We start from the raw sequence: 17,214 nt of genomic DNA, 5'->3' as shown, positions 1-17,214 counted from the left end.
GTGTGTAGCTTTTCTGTTATACTTTGGCTTTCTGCTTCGTATGTGACTAAATCGTTCGTCGTGTATGCCAAAATCAAACCGTTCAATCGATTTATGTAAATATAACGTCTGCTGGATTGTGCGTCACTGAATATTCAGCTATTCAAAAAGGGCAAAAGATACTGGTATCGTCACTACCAAATACGCGGGCAGAGGTTACAGCTCAGATAATGTAAGCGTTTCCGTCACTACAATATCATTAAAGGTATACAGTCACCTGTAATCTAAATATGCCCATATATGGTCAAAGGGGCGTTCCTTGGTATTCAAAGTGACCATGTGGAGGCGCTGTTTTTATAAAGCGCCCACCCGCTTAAAATCTGTGATTGGTTAGATTTTCTCTTTGATGGTAACTGTGGCAAAATTGGAACAGGTGACAGCATACCTTTAAGGATTACAGTATGTACACCGCGAAGCGATTGGTTGACGCAATATGAATATGCATGTGGGTTGGATTATAAGAAGGTACCCGGGTGAACTGCTTGTGCCTTCTCACTGCAACGCGGGATAAATTGTTCCAATACTCCGACCGTTGAATTTTTAATAGAAAACAAAAGATCGCCTGCAATGGTGAGCGAGACACGGCAGACAAACTGCCAGTGCACGTTTAACGAATAGGTCAAACAAAGGACCCGCACCACTCCACACTTGAATTAAACCAGCCTGGGCAACACTGCATGGTGTAGATGGTGAGCTTATGGTAACAAGTCACTCGGTGCAGACAGTTCCCGCCAGTGTCTCAGTGATTTGCAGTCACGTTTGAAAAATGAGATAGTTAAGTGAAGCAGACGACAGCTGGTGACAACTAAAAATCAAAATGATAGAAATACAGCGGGTGGTATCATGAAACTAATGATGATCACGTGTATCTCATAGAAATTAGTGTTTTATACCAAATTGATGCATGACTACTGAAGCCATGTCGAGCACTGAACTGCTCTATGCGAGAGGAAAAATTAAACTGCAAACGGTTTAGTTGGGATACGAACACCAATATGTACACATGCGCATACGTACTTGAGTACAAATATAGCTGCACTAACATCTGTTGAGGGCTAAAAGTTGGTTGAATGTACCACACTGATCACATATGTTACATGTACCATCACTGGGTACGTCCAGTCTGGCCTGTAGCAAATTTTGAACGAATTGTCGAAGCGGTTACGTCATCATGTCCTTCGATATTATGCAGTCATTTTTTGTCAGGCCTGGCCTAGCGCATGTGGGTGGATGAATTGAGCGCCATCGAAGCGCGACTGATCAATATTAATTTTTTATGCTGAGTTTATTGATAGAGATATTCTGAGTTCGCGAATCCGGAGAAAACGAGTTATCGTCGATGGAGGATGTTCATATACCTTAGTTTGTAAACTGTATACGTGCATGTAGCGCACAAAATCATATAATATGGTCCCAGTAGATCACTTCATAAGCACATTGATAAGCACTATATTTTGAATTACAGTCCCAAAGCTAAGTTTGAAATACCAGTAAATGAAGTGAAGCCTCTCTCAGAAATATTGACAAATATTAAAATGAATAAACTGTCATTTATTTATCTCTGTATAATATTTCAAACTACACCGAAATTATGATAAAAAACAGAGACATGAACGCGAGAAAAACTTCGTCTCATGAAAACAAAATACAAAAAAGGCAAAAATGTAATAAAGAGCACATACACACAAATGGCAATATTTATAAACCAGAAACCTAGATCTAAGCATACTGATTCGCTTGTGAGGGAGTCGTGAGGATCGAGATAAAGTGACACCCCGGCACCGCGAAATGAACTGACTTCGATATGTCTGCCTTACGGTACATTGTTCTTTAAAAGCTCGTCAAAACTAAGTTCAGGTGTTGTGCATACAATGACGATGAGAATGCGCCCATGCAGGAAGGGGGTTGGTGTTACACTGACGTCGAAACAGAAGCGAGTGATTCGGTTCAATGTAAAAACCACAAGTTGGTTTATTACAATTCGAATCCAACAATACCAATAACTAGTAACATCAGAGCAGCGAGGCTTGTACAGACATGCTATGAAGCCTTTAAATCTCCAAACTAAAAAGCGGCACGTTTGTGAAGACCTCTAAGTGGTCCCTGACTTCAAAGTGGTCCCCGTAGTTGTAACTGAACTGAAATTTTACGCAGTCCAGGGATTTTTCCATTCCTATATTTGCATAAAGTTGTTCAACTTTGTAACATTGCCAATACTAATCTGTTATTTTGGTCCTTTTTGATATATGCGCTCACTTTTATTACTTTTTCAAAATCCCGACGCATTTTACCAGCCCAAACTGCGCGTCCATTTTTTCACCTGGTTAGGGTGTCTCATATTAGCATCATGGGAGATTGCGGGAGACCAGCGACCCACCGATCACGGTCGAGACCATATGGCCTAGAAGTTTACTGAGTGAGTACCAGCTCAAACAGTCATTAATTTCAATCTTGTTGCTCGACGTTATATTTCATACTCGCATACAGGCGTTCTGTTTACTGGGTAGCTCTGCATGGCAGGGCTGTGTGTTACCGGCGTTATACGGCCTCCCACCACATGTGTTGGGAGGTCGTATAAACTAAACGCCGCGCCGCTAACACACAGCCCTGCCATGGCCATGCAGAGCTATTTACTGGGCAGTTTGTTTTATGCTACGTTCCGACCATGGTTCCGACGTTCTGTTCCGTAGACTTTTACGGAACAGAACATCGGAACGTAGCATAAACTACACTTATACAAACTATCCAGTAAACAGAACGCCTGTGTGCGAGTGCTGATTGTCTTCGTCCAAAATCAAATTACACTGTGAACTTACACAGAAACATCGCACATTGAATGATGGCCCTGCGTACGATGCTGTGTGTTTCCGGCATTATATAACGCAGAGCTAGAACTGCTGTACCTCTCTCGGGGGGGGGGGGGGGGGGAGGGGGGAGTACTTGTTCAGAGAAGTGGTAGATGTGTGCGGCCGCAGGTATAAAACCCAGGGCCCATTTTAGACCTAAAATCTCGTTGTTTTAGGACCCCATTTTAGACCTTTATGACCTTTGACCCAGGTCAACAGTCATAGCGTCAACATTTTTAAAACGGAAAAAGCAAGTATTTGCCCCGGCAAAGCCTACCACTGTAAGCTTATACTGCGTTTAGAGCTATTTTGTTGCTGGCCAAGCCATGATTCCGAAAAATCATGAGGAAATACTAACAAATTTTGTGAAAGAAAATGCCTTTCACTCTCACCAAATTTTGGTCCAGCTTCTGCAAATTATCAGTTATCTGCAGTTACAGTCTGAGTGGTATTTTTTTTTAAATTACAATTCACAACAAACCTCGCTGTTTGTCTGTAAAGCAATACTACTTCATATGGCCATGGTTGACCTGAATAATACTAGGAGCAGTAGAGCCACTTGTTTGGGTATTTTCTATTGGGCAAAATCTGCCATATGTAGAGTTCTGACAAATCAGTGACAATGTTTTAAAACAAAGTCCATATTTACTTTAAGCCAGGGGTCTCTGTAATGGTTCCCCTGCCACAGAAAAGATATCCATGCTTATTGAGTGCAGCTCAGAACCCTGCTAGCGAGATGGGAACAGACTTAAAATTTGTTCTTGTGTGGCACTCAAACTTCAACCCCATTTTAGACCATGGTTTACAGTGAAATTGACCCCCCCCCATTTTGGACCACGTTGCTGAAATACCCACCCATTGGGCGGCGCATATACATATTGGCAAGTAATGGAAGTGAACCCCCCCCCCCCCTCCCCCCGACTGCTCTTTGACAACTTAGATTTTTTTTACCTGTCCGTGGTATTTTGGGGAAGGGTTTTAAACACAGTTTGTCAGGGATTTATGATGATACTTGAAAGAATAGAAATATACTCCAACACCCGACCCTGGCCCACTAAGCCCCAAGGCTGTATCATGCACGCACAGGAAAGCAGCCATATTGTCTAGTTTCCATGTGTTGAGTTCGTACTCTACATGCCTTGACATTGTTTTCATTGTAACTTAGGTCATTTCACATCATTGGTACAACGTACATTTCAGTGACTTTGAATGACAAAGTTCTTTTACGTCAAGGACTGTGTCATCAGTCTTAACTGATGTCTATAGCTGTAAATTCAAGCTGACAATCTAAACTGAATACAGCATGATTGTGCTCATGGAATTTGTGTCCATACACTTTTGTAATATATTGTGGTTTCAGTCGGATTTGAACTCACAACATATAGCACCAGTCACCTAGCGCAGAAGCCATAGACAAAACAGCTGAGCCAAATCCCCAATCTCAGCCTCATGTGTGTTCAGCACACAATTTGAGTCTTTACGGTTTAATACACCTATAGTGTACTCATTTATGTATTTTGTTATGTCACCATTTCAATACTTACCGTAGTCATAATTTTACATATGTGCTTATAATGAACAGACCTGCTTTGAGTCGGTTTTTAGCTCATATTTGGTGTGTATATAATTAACCAAAAAGATATTATATTTGTGTTTCTTTCTTAATTTGCATACATTTTATCTTCTGATAATGATGACTGGATTGATTTGCTTACTGGTAATAAATTTTTCAATTTTAATCTCTCCAGATAACAGAGTTCTTGGAAATGATGTGGAAAGATCAGAGTTATCACTGCTTGCTGATTTGGACCATGCCTACACGTTTTAACAGGCTGAATAATAAACTGGTGACGTACTCAAAAATTGGCGACCAACAGAAAAGTAAAAAAAACAGTATTTCCCGCACATACACACCATGATCATACCAGAAACAAGCGTGATGCCATTTACTTAATGCACAACACACGAATGCCAACTATTTGTTGTAATCTTTATTTTCCTGTCATATGATTATTAGTCCCCAAGGACACCGTCCGGGGGGACTTATAGGTTTGGTCATGTCCGTGCGTGCGTGCGTCCGTCCGTGTGTCCGTCCGTCCATTCACGCAGATATCTCAGAGACGCCTGGAGCGATTTTGTTCAAACTTGGTAAAAGGATAGTACCCTACCTCATACAGATGCACGTCAATTTGTTTCACAATGTGATCAAATTTGGCCGTGTTAGAGGACTTTTTAGTTTACACCTCCATAGACTCCCATGTATAAGGCAGCTCTCCATAGACTCCCAAATAAAGCCAATGTATAAGGCCAAGAAAAATAAAAATTTAGTTTCTCATCGTATTCATATTGCAAAAAGGATGCAGTGACACAGTTTTTAGTCCCCACAGATAAAGTCCGGGGGGCTTATAGATTGGGACATATCCGTCCGTGAGTCCATCCGTTCACGCAGATATCTCAGACACTTTGACAAAATGTCACGTGACCTTGATGACCTTTGACGTCAAATATACATATGAACTCAGTAACCACAAGTGCTAAACCTTTCATATATGGTATGATAGGACACCTTATGACGCCACATATTGTACCTCATTAATTATGTGCATATCTAATTTTGAGCGAGCCAATAGAGCTAGAGGTCTGATTTTTAGTCCCCATGGACACCGTCCGGGGGACTTATAGGTTTGGTCATGTCCGTGCGTGCGTGCGTGCGTCGTCCGTCCGTCCGTTCACGCAGATATCTCAGAGATGCTTGGAGCCATTTCATTCAAACTTGGTACAAGGATTACTTCATATGTCATACAGATGCACGTCAATTTGTTTTCTGATACGATCCAATATGGCCGCCAGGCGGCCATTTTATTGCGATTTTTTCATGTACAGAGCCATAACTCAGACATGTTTCAACCGATTTTATTCAAAAAGGTGCAAGGACTTTGACCAATGTCATAGGTATGCACGTCAATTTGTTTTGTGATACGATTCAATATGGCCACCAGGCGGCCATTTTGTTACGATTTTTTCATGTACAGAGCCATAACTCAGGCATATCTCAACCGATTTTATTCAAACTTTGTATAAGGACATTGACTTATGTCATGCATATTCACGTTGATCTGTTTTGTGACACAATTCAATATGGCCGCCAGGCGGCCATTTTATTTCGATTTTTTCCATGTACAGAGCCATAACTCAGGCATGTTTCAAATGATTTTATTTAAAGTTTGTACAAGGACATTGACTAATGTCATAGATATGCACGTCAATTTGTTTTGTGATACGATCCAATATGGCCGCCAGGTGGCCATTTTGTTAGGATTTTTTCATGTACAGAGCCATAACTCAGGCATATCTCAACAGATTTTATTCAGACTTGGTACAAGGACATTGATCTATGTCATATATATGCATGTCGATTTGTATTGTGATACGATCCAATATGGCCGCCAGATGGCCATTTTATTACAATTTTTTCATGTACAGCGCCATAACTCAGACATATTTGAACCGATTTTACTCAAAGTTGGTACAAGGACATTGACCAATGTTATACATATTCACGTCAATTTGTTTTGTGATATGATCCAATATGGCTGCTGTGCGGCCATTTTGTTACGATTTTTTCGTGTACAGAGCCATAATTCAGGCATATCTCAACTGATTTTATTCAAAGTTGGTACAAGGACATTGACCTATGTCATACATATGCATATTGATTTGTTTTGTGATACGATCCAATATGGCCGCCGTGTGGCCATTTTTTTACGATTTTCCATGTCCTAAACCATAACTCAGACATGTATCAAGCAACTTTATTCAAAGTTGGTACAAAGACATTGACTTATAGTATACATATGTACGTCGATTTGCTTCTCGATATGGTCCAATATGGCCACATGGTGGCAATTTTGTTATGGTTTTTTTCATGTCAAGAGCCATAACTCTGGCAAGTTTCAACTGATTTTATTCAAAGTTTGTACCTGGACATTGACTTATGTCATACATATACTTGTTGATATTTTAAACAGTAAGATCAAATATCGCTGCATGGCAGCGATTTTGCTACATTTTTATCATGTACTGAGCCATAACTCAGACATGACATGTTAGGATAGTATGAAAAAATGTTTTGCAACATCCTGTCAACTAATTCCCAGTTGACTCATTTAATGACCTTTAGGATAGTGGCCTACATTGGTTTTATGTTTTCATCACCATGGAACTCATTTTTGGCCATTGAGTACCATCTGTATCAAAGTATTTTTATCACAGACCTAATGAAGACGACTCTATCCTCCCTGAGGACCTGTAATGAAAGTACCCATTAACAAGTGGGGACTGTGTCATCAACGATGACTTGTTGGTATATAGGGATAACTTAGCAATACAATTTTTTTGACAAAATGTCACGTGACCTTTGACCTCAAATATACATATTTGTTCATAACTCAGTAACCACAAGTGCTACACCCTTCATATTTGATATGATGGGACACCTTATGACACCACATATTGTACCTCATTAATTATGTGCATATCTAATTTTAAGCGAACCAATAGAGCTAGAGGTCTGATTTTTGGTATATAGGGATAACTAGCAATGTGACATGACCTTGATGACCTTTGACCTTGATTATACATATATATGCACAACTCAGTAACCACAAGTTCTTTACGCTTCAATTTTGATAGGATAATAGACCTTAAGATGTCACATCTTGTACCTCGTTTATTATGCGCATATGTGTTTCTTGGCTGGCCAATACAGCTAGAGGTCTGATCTTTTTTCCCGATTTAGAACCAGAACTTAGACATGCCTCTTGTTTCAAATTGGGAACAATGACATAGACCTATGTGCCCATAGATCTGAACATATACACTCCAGTGATACTTCTTAATTACCACATTTCCCTGCCCCATCAAGACTAATACTCCTATTACAAGTGGGGACTATGTCATTGTCAATGACTTGTTTTTTGAAATTCTCGAAAATCTAAAATCATGTTAAAAGTTTGAATTTAAATGCTACTTCTTAGGCTATCGACAGTGTTGTACACTTTTTTGGTCTTTAATGTGTCTTACTTGAAGAAAACCCTTGGAAAACTGAGGATAATTTGAGATTGGTTTACAACACATTTGCTGCTGTATTGGGCTTTAAGGTTTGGCTGAAACAAAATAGAATTTTTTACACCAAAACCCCTTGTCTGACAGCACTGATATTTGTTATACAGGTTCATAGGGATGATCAAATTGTGAAATATTCAAATTTTGATAAATCCACAATTTTCTATTTTCAGGACAATTTTTAGCTCACATTTGGTGTATACATGTATGTATATTATACCAAAAAGAGTTTTTATGGTAGGTCAGCGGTGTCTACATTTATGTATGTTAGTATGTGTGCATGCTATCTTCGTGCACATCGAAAACTCAAAAACCACAGCACTACCATTGTAGTATTTGGTGTACTGGTGCACCTGGGGTGGAGATGTGAATTTGTTCAAATGAAAGTGCCAGTCTTCAAAATAGGATGATGAGGTAAAAAAAAGAAATGTGGTAGAAAACAGAGAAAATCCAGCAAACGCTTAAACTCTGTAACGGCAGTCTAGATTTTGTTGAAACTCTGTATGCGGGATGTTTATGGTGATTTTCGTTAGTATTGTGGTGAAATTTTCATTTTTAGCTACTATACGATAGTCTTTTGAAGCTATTGGGATGGGTATCTGTCCGGCATCCTTTATCAATATGTATGTATGTCCGTTTGTGAGGCGTCCAGGTCACTCAATATCTTGATAACCGCAGTTCTTACTGATTTGCTATTTGTTGCGTAGATGAAAAATATGATTTGAGAATATATTTTTTTTAATTTTTAGCTCACATTTGGTATACCTACCATGTGAGGTTATCATATAAGCTGAATCAGTTCATTTGCATCCGATTTGCACTGTATGTATGTAGTACGTATGTATGTATGTCCGTCCACATCAAACACCTAAACCACAGCACCTACTGTCTTAGTATTTAGTGTACAGGTGCACCTAGGGATGGAGATGTGAATTGCTTCAAATGAACTTGTCAGTGTCAAAAATATGCAAATGAGGGGAAAAAAGAAAAAACACTGCAAATTCCTAAACCTCTGTAACCGTTGGTTAGATTGGGTTGAAACTTGGTGTGCAGGTTCCTTTAGGTATTCTAAAGTAGGTCTTTCAATTTGGGATGAAATTTGCATGTTTCCATTTTTGGGGTAATTTTTTCAGTTTTTAGTAAAAAAATGTTTTTAGCTCACATTTGGTGTACCAATGTGAGGTTATCGTATAAGCTGAATCAGTTCATTTGCATCTGATTTGCATGTCTGTATGTCTGTATATTTGTGGGTATGTGCAGCTGTATGTCCGTCACACACAAAGGCTCCCATACCGCCAAAGCTACCATCTCAGTATTTGGTGTACAGGTAGATGCAGGGGTTGAGATGTGAATTTGTTCAAATGAACATATCAGTGTCAAAAATGTGCAAATGAGGTAAGAAAAAGTGAAATCCAGCAAATGTGCAGGAGGCATGCCAGTGAGAAACAGGCAAACTCCACTGATCTTGAGTCATTTCTTAGTCATTCCTTAGTTTATGAACTGTTACATATTAACAGACCAGCTGCAACCATAGACAGTAGATGGGGAAGACCGTTTATACTAACTAAGAGGGGCTTGTTTCTGCTATGCATGTTGCTAAAGTTGACCTCCAGTACCAAAAGTTGACCTTAATTACTTTTGTCATTCTTGTTTTTCTGGTTTAAATATTTCTTGTTGTTAGCTCATATTTTTTTTTCTGGTTGTACTGTGCAGAAATCATTGCCATAACATCAACGTAGAATTTTCCTCCACTGAACAGATAGAAACAACATTTATTGTTGATCATTGGTAACCCATACTGGTATATACCAATTCTGATCAAATTTGAGCGACACCATATAATTGCGGTATTTTTTCTGAAACCACTCATCTGATTATTTTGAAAGTTGGTATACATGTTCCTCAGGATGACCTCAGTCAAGTTTATACAAATTGAATTGAAATTTCATATTTGTAATTTTAGGGCATTTCCGAATTTTTGGTCAAAATTTTTTTTATTCAAAAACAACAAATCTGATAGCTTTGATATTTAGTATACAGGTTCCTCAGGTTGATGAAAATCAGTTTTATGAATATTGTGAAGATATCTCGAATTTTGTATTTTTGCTGAATTTTTGGTTATTTTTCTCATTGTAAGTAAAATTTCATCTTTTCAGAAACCGCTAGCCCAATTGCTCTCAAATTTGGATTGGATGTTTACAAGGGTGTTACCCTTCTAATTGTTGAAGTTACGACAAAATTTGAAATATTACTGTTTTGGAGCAATTTTTGTCATTTTTGGTCAAAAAATCTTAAAAAATATTTTCTTTTTAAGCTCTTGGACAGACAACTTGTTCTCAAAATTACTGTCTGATAGCTTTGTAATTTGGTACGAAAGTCCCGAGGGATGTTATTTGATAAATTTTCTGCTCAAAGTGTTGGGAAACCCCCAAATTTTTATATTTTAGGTAATTTTCTCAGTTTGTGACCTTAAATGACCTACACCAACCCAGGATATGTTGTGAGAGAGTTTCGAAGGCTGTGAACATAATTTTGTCAAATTTAATATCAATTTGTAGTAAAATTTGATCCAGAAAACAAAGTTGAAGTAAATATTTTCATTGCGAACCAATTTTTGCAACTTTTGCATGTTAAGACACATAAGAACTGATGAGAAATTAGGATCCAGGATAATTCCAGATGTTGTAATCCCCCCCACAGTGGAAGGCATTTCACTATCTGTAACTGATTTAAGTGTTGTTTACATTTGAATGATAGCACTCATAGCATTAATTAAAACATCCCCAAGGTTGTAAATACATTTCCTGTCAGCTGGTTTTATGTAAGGGGTGGAACATTTGATATTCAGGAGGGGGTAGGGGCTAGAAGATTGATGAGGTAGCATTACTTTTTACCAGATCCCTTGTACATTTTTTCCCACTCTTTATTTTTCCCCCACTCTTTATTTTTCCCCACTCTCCCACCTTTCTTTTGTCAAGCTTCTCTGGCTAATTTTTTTGTTGACGTTGCTTTCTGTATGTAGGATCTGCTTGTCCCGTTGCTATAGAAGATGATATGCATGTTCCCAAAGACGACCTCCAGTACCTAAGTTGCAGACCTTATTTGCTTTGTCATTCTTGTTTTTCTGGTTTAAATATTTCTTGAATTTACCAATTCAAACTGAATGTGAGCACACTGTCCTTGACGGTATTTTTTGATATTGTTGAAAATATGCAAATTAGCGCCAAAAAAGGCGTTTTGGTAAAAATCTTCTTCATAATCGCTGGTCAGACAGCTTTGTTATTTTGTATATAGGTCCCTTGGGATAACCAACTTAGATTTGTTCAAATGTAATGAAATATGCAAATCTGTACTTTTAAGGAATTTTTTTTGTCATTTTTGGTCAAAACTTTATTTCATCAAAACCGCCCATCTGACAGCTTTGATATTTGGTATTAGTATACAGGTTCCTACAGATGAACTAAATATGATATCTTGAATATATGATGAAATCTGCAATTTTGTATTTTTGGGGCAATTTTTCCAATTTTTGGTCAAAAAATGTGTTTCTCAAAAAGTACTGGTCTAACAGCTTTGAAATTTGGTATACAGGTTTCTATTGATGAACTAAGTGATATTTATTGAAATTATGATGAAATCTGCAATTTTGTAATTTTTGGGGCAATTTTTCCATTTTTGGTCAAAAAATGTGTTTCTCAAAAAGTACTGGTCTAACAGCTTTGAAATTTGGTATACAGGTTCTATTGATGAACTAAATTTGATCTTTTGAAATTATAATGAAATCTGCAGTTTTTGTTTTTAGGGGCAATTGTTGCCATTTTTGGTCAGGAAATTTTATTCTCAAAAAACTACTCATCAGATAGCTTTGGTTGACATGGTCATAGGGATGATCCGATGTGATATATTCAAAGTATGATGAAATCTTCAATTGTGTATTTTTACAGCTATTTTAGCCACTTTTTTCTGGCCACTGCATTGAGCTATCAAAGATTTCCACCTTCTTCATCAACATGTGTCTAAAATAGTTATTCTCTACATATAAACACAGCGGAGCTATATCGGCCGCTAGGTCGCTTGTTTGCATTTTGGGGCAATATTTTGGTCAAAAAATAATTTTCTTTGAAGTAAATGTTTTGATTGGTTTGAAATTTGTTTTTAATGTATCTAGAGGCAACCTCAGTTGAGTGTCTTCAAATTTTTGGTGAATATTTTCATATAGGCATTTTTGCGCAACTTTTCCCATATTTGGTCAAAAATCATTTTTTCTGAAATCCCTCTTCCAATGGCTATGAACTTATGGTGTAAGACATAGTTAAGTATACACACTGTGGCCTGCCTCATCAATCAAATGAGAGCCAAGTGTCATTGATGCTATGTTTTCCATTATTGATCAAAAAATCTCTTTCTCTAAACACTACTCATCTCATACCACTGGCTGACTTGTTCTCAGGGATAATCTTACTGTGATGTTCAAATTACAATAATATTTTCAATTTTGTATTAGTGGTAATGCAGCTTTTTTGACATTTTTTGAAATGTGCTATCAAAGTATCTATCTTCATAAACATATGTGTCACAAAAAGCTATTCTCTACATAGCACAACAGGACTGTATTGGCCTTTAGGTAATGTGCTTTTATTTTTGTGAAATTGATGCCCTTTATCTCATTTTTCCGGTTATTGAAAGTAGTTATTTTACTTTATAGAGAAAAACTGCTCTTGTGCTTTACTCTACTGTTAAAATTTATGTACAGTTAAATAAAGATTTTTTTGGCTAAATAATGCTCAACGTCCATTTGTATGTGTGTATGAGATTGAGTTTATAGAACAGAGTTACTTGTAGGATTATTCTACATTTCTACTGATTTATCACGCATTTGGTATTGTATTGAAAAAATACATATGACACCAAAATGTCTGTAAAGGTGTCCACGGAAATTCCACTTGATTACATGTTCCATCAGCTATGTTCAGCTTCTTTAAAGGCGCCCTTCTCAATCCCTGGTTCTCACATTAGCGAATGTGTCAACAGCCCATTAACAGTTTGTCATTCTTTTGTTTTCCATTGAATATTTTATCAAGGAAATAATATTTATATTAGATAAATCTGATAATTGAGTGGGGGCTTTAAGGAAAATTAAAAAGAATTGTTGACTTGAAAAATGTAACATGCCAGCTGTGAAGTATCAGGTATAATAGGCCTATAGTACACTTCCTTGGATTTTTGTCAACTTTTAGTATTGAATAAAGAAAATCAATTTGACTCCAAAAGTGTCCTTTTGACTTCAAAGTGGTCCCCGAAACTTAAGATGAAGAGAATGTGTTGACTTGAAAAATGTAACATGCGACCTGTGAGGTATCAGGTGTTAATAAAACTATAGTACACTTCATTTTTGTCCAACTTTTAATATTGCATAAAGAAAATCAGTTTGGCTCCAAAAGTGTCCTTTTGACTTCAAAGTGGTCCCCGGGAATTCGAATGATTGTACACTCTGTCTGCTTATTTCAACTTCTTTTGTGTAATTGAAGCAATGTTCTAACTTGAAAAATGGAACATGCGACCTGTGAGGTATCAGGTATTAATAAAACTATAGTACACTTCCTTTTTTGTCCAACTTTTAGTATTGCATAAGAAAATCAGTTTGACTCCAAAAGTGTCCTTTTGACTTCAAGTGGTCCCCGGGAAAATCGAATGATTGTACACTCGTCTGCTTTATTCAACTTCTTTTGCGTAATTGAAGCAATGTTCTAACTTGAAAAATGTAACATGCGACCTATGAAGTATCAGTTATTAATAGGACTATAGTACACTTCCTTGGATATTTGTCAACTTTTAGTATTGATAAGAAAATCAGTTTGACTCCAAAAGTGTCCTTTTGACTTCAAAGTGGTCCTCGAAAACGTGGGATGATTTACGGTCTCTCTGCTGTATTCAACATCGTTTATGTTAAAGAAAGAATGTGTTGACTTGAAAATGTAACATGCGACCTGTGAAGTATCAGGTATTAATAAAACTATAGTACACTTCTTTGATTTTGTCCAACTTTGGTATTGAATAAAGAAAATCAGTTTGACCCCAAAGTGTCCTTTTGACTTCAAAGTGGTCCACGAAGACTAGGATGATTTTAACGCTTTTGTCTGCTGTTATGTAGGTCATTTCCCCCACACTCATCATGACCTGAGTTCAATTAGTCTAGAACATTCTCAAGGTCACTGCCCTTGATGACCTCACAACCTTGAATTCAATTAGTCATGTTTGGAATGTTCTGGAAAGTTGATTAGTTGTGTAAGGGAGATAATTTTAGAACAGTAATTAGCATGTCAATAAAAGTTCTAGATTGTTCTTATATGCCTTTATAAAAGGGACGTGCTCAGCTTCCAGTCAGACTTTTGGGATCGTGTCTCTTGTGTGTTACTAACTCCAGCAGTAGTCATTCTCAAGACTTTTCAAGACCTTCACTGCCAACGCTGGATTTATACTGTGGACTTTGTGCAGCTTCAAGCCTGCAAGCCAAGGACTGTTCATTCATCCGACTGACTGTTACAACTCTGAGACTGGAGCTCTTGCCGTCCCAGCTGAGATAAGTAGTCTGTACACTTTTAAAGCTTGTCTCTATCCCTGACTTAGCAATTAGTTTTATTTTCGTAATAAATTTTGTTTAAACGTTAACTGCTGAGTTCACCCTTTTGTTCGTTTTCTCTGCACGTAACAAAATTGGGGGCTTGTCCGGGATCGAATATTTTGAGCCGTTTGACAACATTTTGCCTGCCTTTTCAAAACTACTGTATACTGTGAACTCAGCAAATTCAATCATGGCGGAATTCAAGCCAGACGAATTTATGGATGACCTTGATCAGGACGCATTTGATTCCCTCAAAAAAGACAACCTCATTGCACTGGCCAATTTCCTTAAAGTAGATGTCAAAAGATCTATGCGCAAGCGGGAAATACAGTACCACATTGCAAAACATTTAGTTAATTTAGGCCAATTTGAGGAATCCACCTTGAAAGATTATGAGCCCGAGTCTACCTTTGAACTAAGAAAATTAGAATTAGAAATGCAGACAATTTGGAGATCAAGAAACTAGAATTACAAATGGAAAAAGAGAGACAGGCATTAGAAAAAGAAAAAATACAAATGCAATTACAAATGGAAGAAGACAGAGAGAGAAAGATAGGCAGGAAAGATTAGAAATGGAAGAAAGACAGAAGAGAGGGATTGAAAGAGAGAAATGAAAGAAAGAAAAAGAATTGCAAATGGAAGAAAGACAAAGGGAGAAAGAAAGAGAGGAAAAAGAAAAGGAAAGAGAATTAGCAGAACACCGACTGCAGTTAGAAATGAGACGTTTAGAGCTTAGAAAGTCAGGAAAATTCTTCCCTTCAGACAATTTTGACATCACTAAGCATTTCAGGTTAGTTCCCCCTTTCCAAGAAAAGGATGTTGATAAATATTTCCTTCATTTTGAGAAAATTGCTCAGAGTCTGGATTGGCCTAAGGAGTCCTGGTCTATGCTTTTGCAGAGTGCTTTGGTGGGTAAAGCCAGAGAAATTTACATTCAGTTGTCAGTAGAGCAGGCTTCAGATTATGATTCTGTGAAGGAATTAATTCTCAAGGGCTATGAGTTGGTGCCTGAAGCTTACCGTCAGAAATTTAGGGATTGTGAGAAGGTGAAGGATCAAACTTATGTTGAATTTGCTCGAACAAAAGAACAACTGTTTGACCGTTGGTGCTCTTCTGAAAAGGTCAGTCAGAATTATGACAAATTACGACAGCTTGTTTTGATTGAGGAATTTAAAAGGTGCATCCGGAGTGACATCAAAACATTTATCAATGAACAAAAGGCAGATACATAGAGGTTGCTGCACGTTTGGCCGATGATTATTCATTGACCCACAAATCTTCATTTCTCAGCAAACCATCCCAGTCCTTTTCATACAGAAACAATGCAGGTAAATTTAACTCCCCCTTTTCATCCAAGAATTTCTCAAAGGAGAGTAGGAAATCAAATGACAGCAGTTCACACAGTTCAAGTAACACCCCACATCATCAGATCCCAAGTCTCAATCTCCTTCTGACAAACAGTTCGGTACACTTTCTTGTAATTATTGTAAGAAAGACGGCCATTTAATGTCAGAGTGTTTCAAATTGAAAAGAAAACGTGAAGGTCAAAGTGGTCAAAGTGGATCTAAGCCCACCGGCTTTATTTCTTCATCAACTCAATTAGAGTCTAATAATGTGTGCAACACATTTTCTGAGGTTAAACCCCTCTTATCCCCAATTAATGAGGTCAAGGTCAATTCTTCTCAAGATAGCATTATGGGTATTTTCGAACCATTTATTCATGATGGTTTTATATCACTTTCTAGTGATTTCTCTTCCGCTACCCTGTCAAAATTTTAAGAGATACGGGGCTTCCCAGTCTCTTTTGTTGGCAGATACCCTGCCGTTTTCTGAAAAGTCATTTTCAGGTTCTAAAGTTCTTATTAAGGGGGTAGATTGTAATGACTACATTCCTGTTCCTCTCCATAATGTCTATTTGTCTTCGGACTTTGTTTCTGGACCTGTGGCTTTAGGTATTAGGCCTTTTTTGCCTTTGAAGGGATTCACCTTCTTCTTGGAAACGACCTTGCTGGGGACAAGGTCATTACTAATCCACTTGTGACTGATAATCCTAGTTTAGATCAAAATCCAGAGCCAATAGAGGAAGACATTCCTGGCCTTTTCCCATCATGTGCCATTACTCGAGCCATGTCAAAGAAAACTTCCGAGAATCAAAATACTCTCAAAAATAATGTCACAGATGTTGACTTAAATGACACCTTTCTCAGTCAGGTGTTTGACACGGATCATTCCGTTATCCCTCGTGGATTTGAAACTTCCAGTAAAACTTCTGCTGACCAAAGTCAGACATTTTCTAGATCAAATCTCATTGCAGAACAACACAAAGACCCAGATATTTTGTCTTTGTTTGACAGGGTAGATGATGAAGGTAAAACTTCAGATAGCTCTGTTTCCTATTATACAAAATCTGGTATTCTCATGCGTAAATGGAGACCTCCAGACGTTTTGGTTGATGACGATTGGGCTATAAAACATCAAATTGTGGTTCCAAAGCCCTATCGTGCTGAAATATTGCGCCTGGCCCATGAAACCCCCTGGGCTGGTCACTTAGGAGTCAGGAAAACTTATCATAAAATTCTCAGT

General features: G+C 37.8%; 2 protein-coding genes across 3 annotated transcripts in view; one reads left to right on the top strand and one right to left on the bottom strand.

Moving 5' to 3' along the window:
- The window catches only part of LOC139135382 (aminopeptidase N-like), a 67,023-nt gene that overhangs the window by 9,820 nt on the left and 39,989 nt on the right, over window positions 1-17,214 (top strand). The window lies entirely within an intron of this gene.
- The window catches only part of LOC139135379 (aminopeptidase N-like), a 48,476-nt gene that overhangs the window by 19,341 nt on the left and 11,921 nt on the right, over window positions 1-17,214 (bottom strand). The window lies entirely within an intron of this gene.

Source organism: Ptychodera flava, chromosome 6 (assembly GCF_041260155.1).
Source record: "Ptychodera flava strain L36383 chromosome 6, AS_Pfla_20210202, whole genome shotgun sequence".
In the NCBI taxonomy this organism is placed as follows: domain Eukaryota; kingdom Metazoa; phylum Hemichordata; class Enteropneusta; family Ptychoderidae; genus Ptychodera; species Ptychodera flava.
This window is presented reverse-complemented; position numbering and strand designations above follow the sequence as displayed.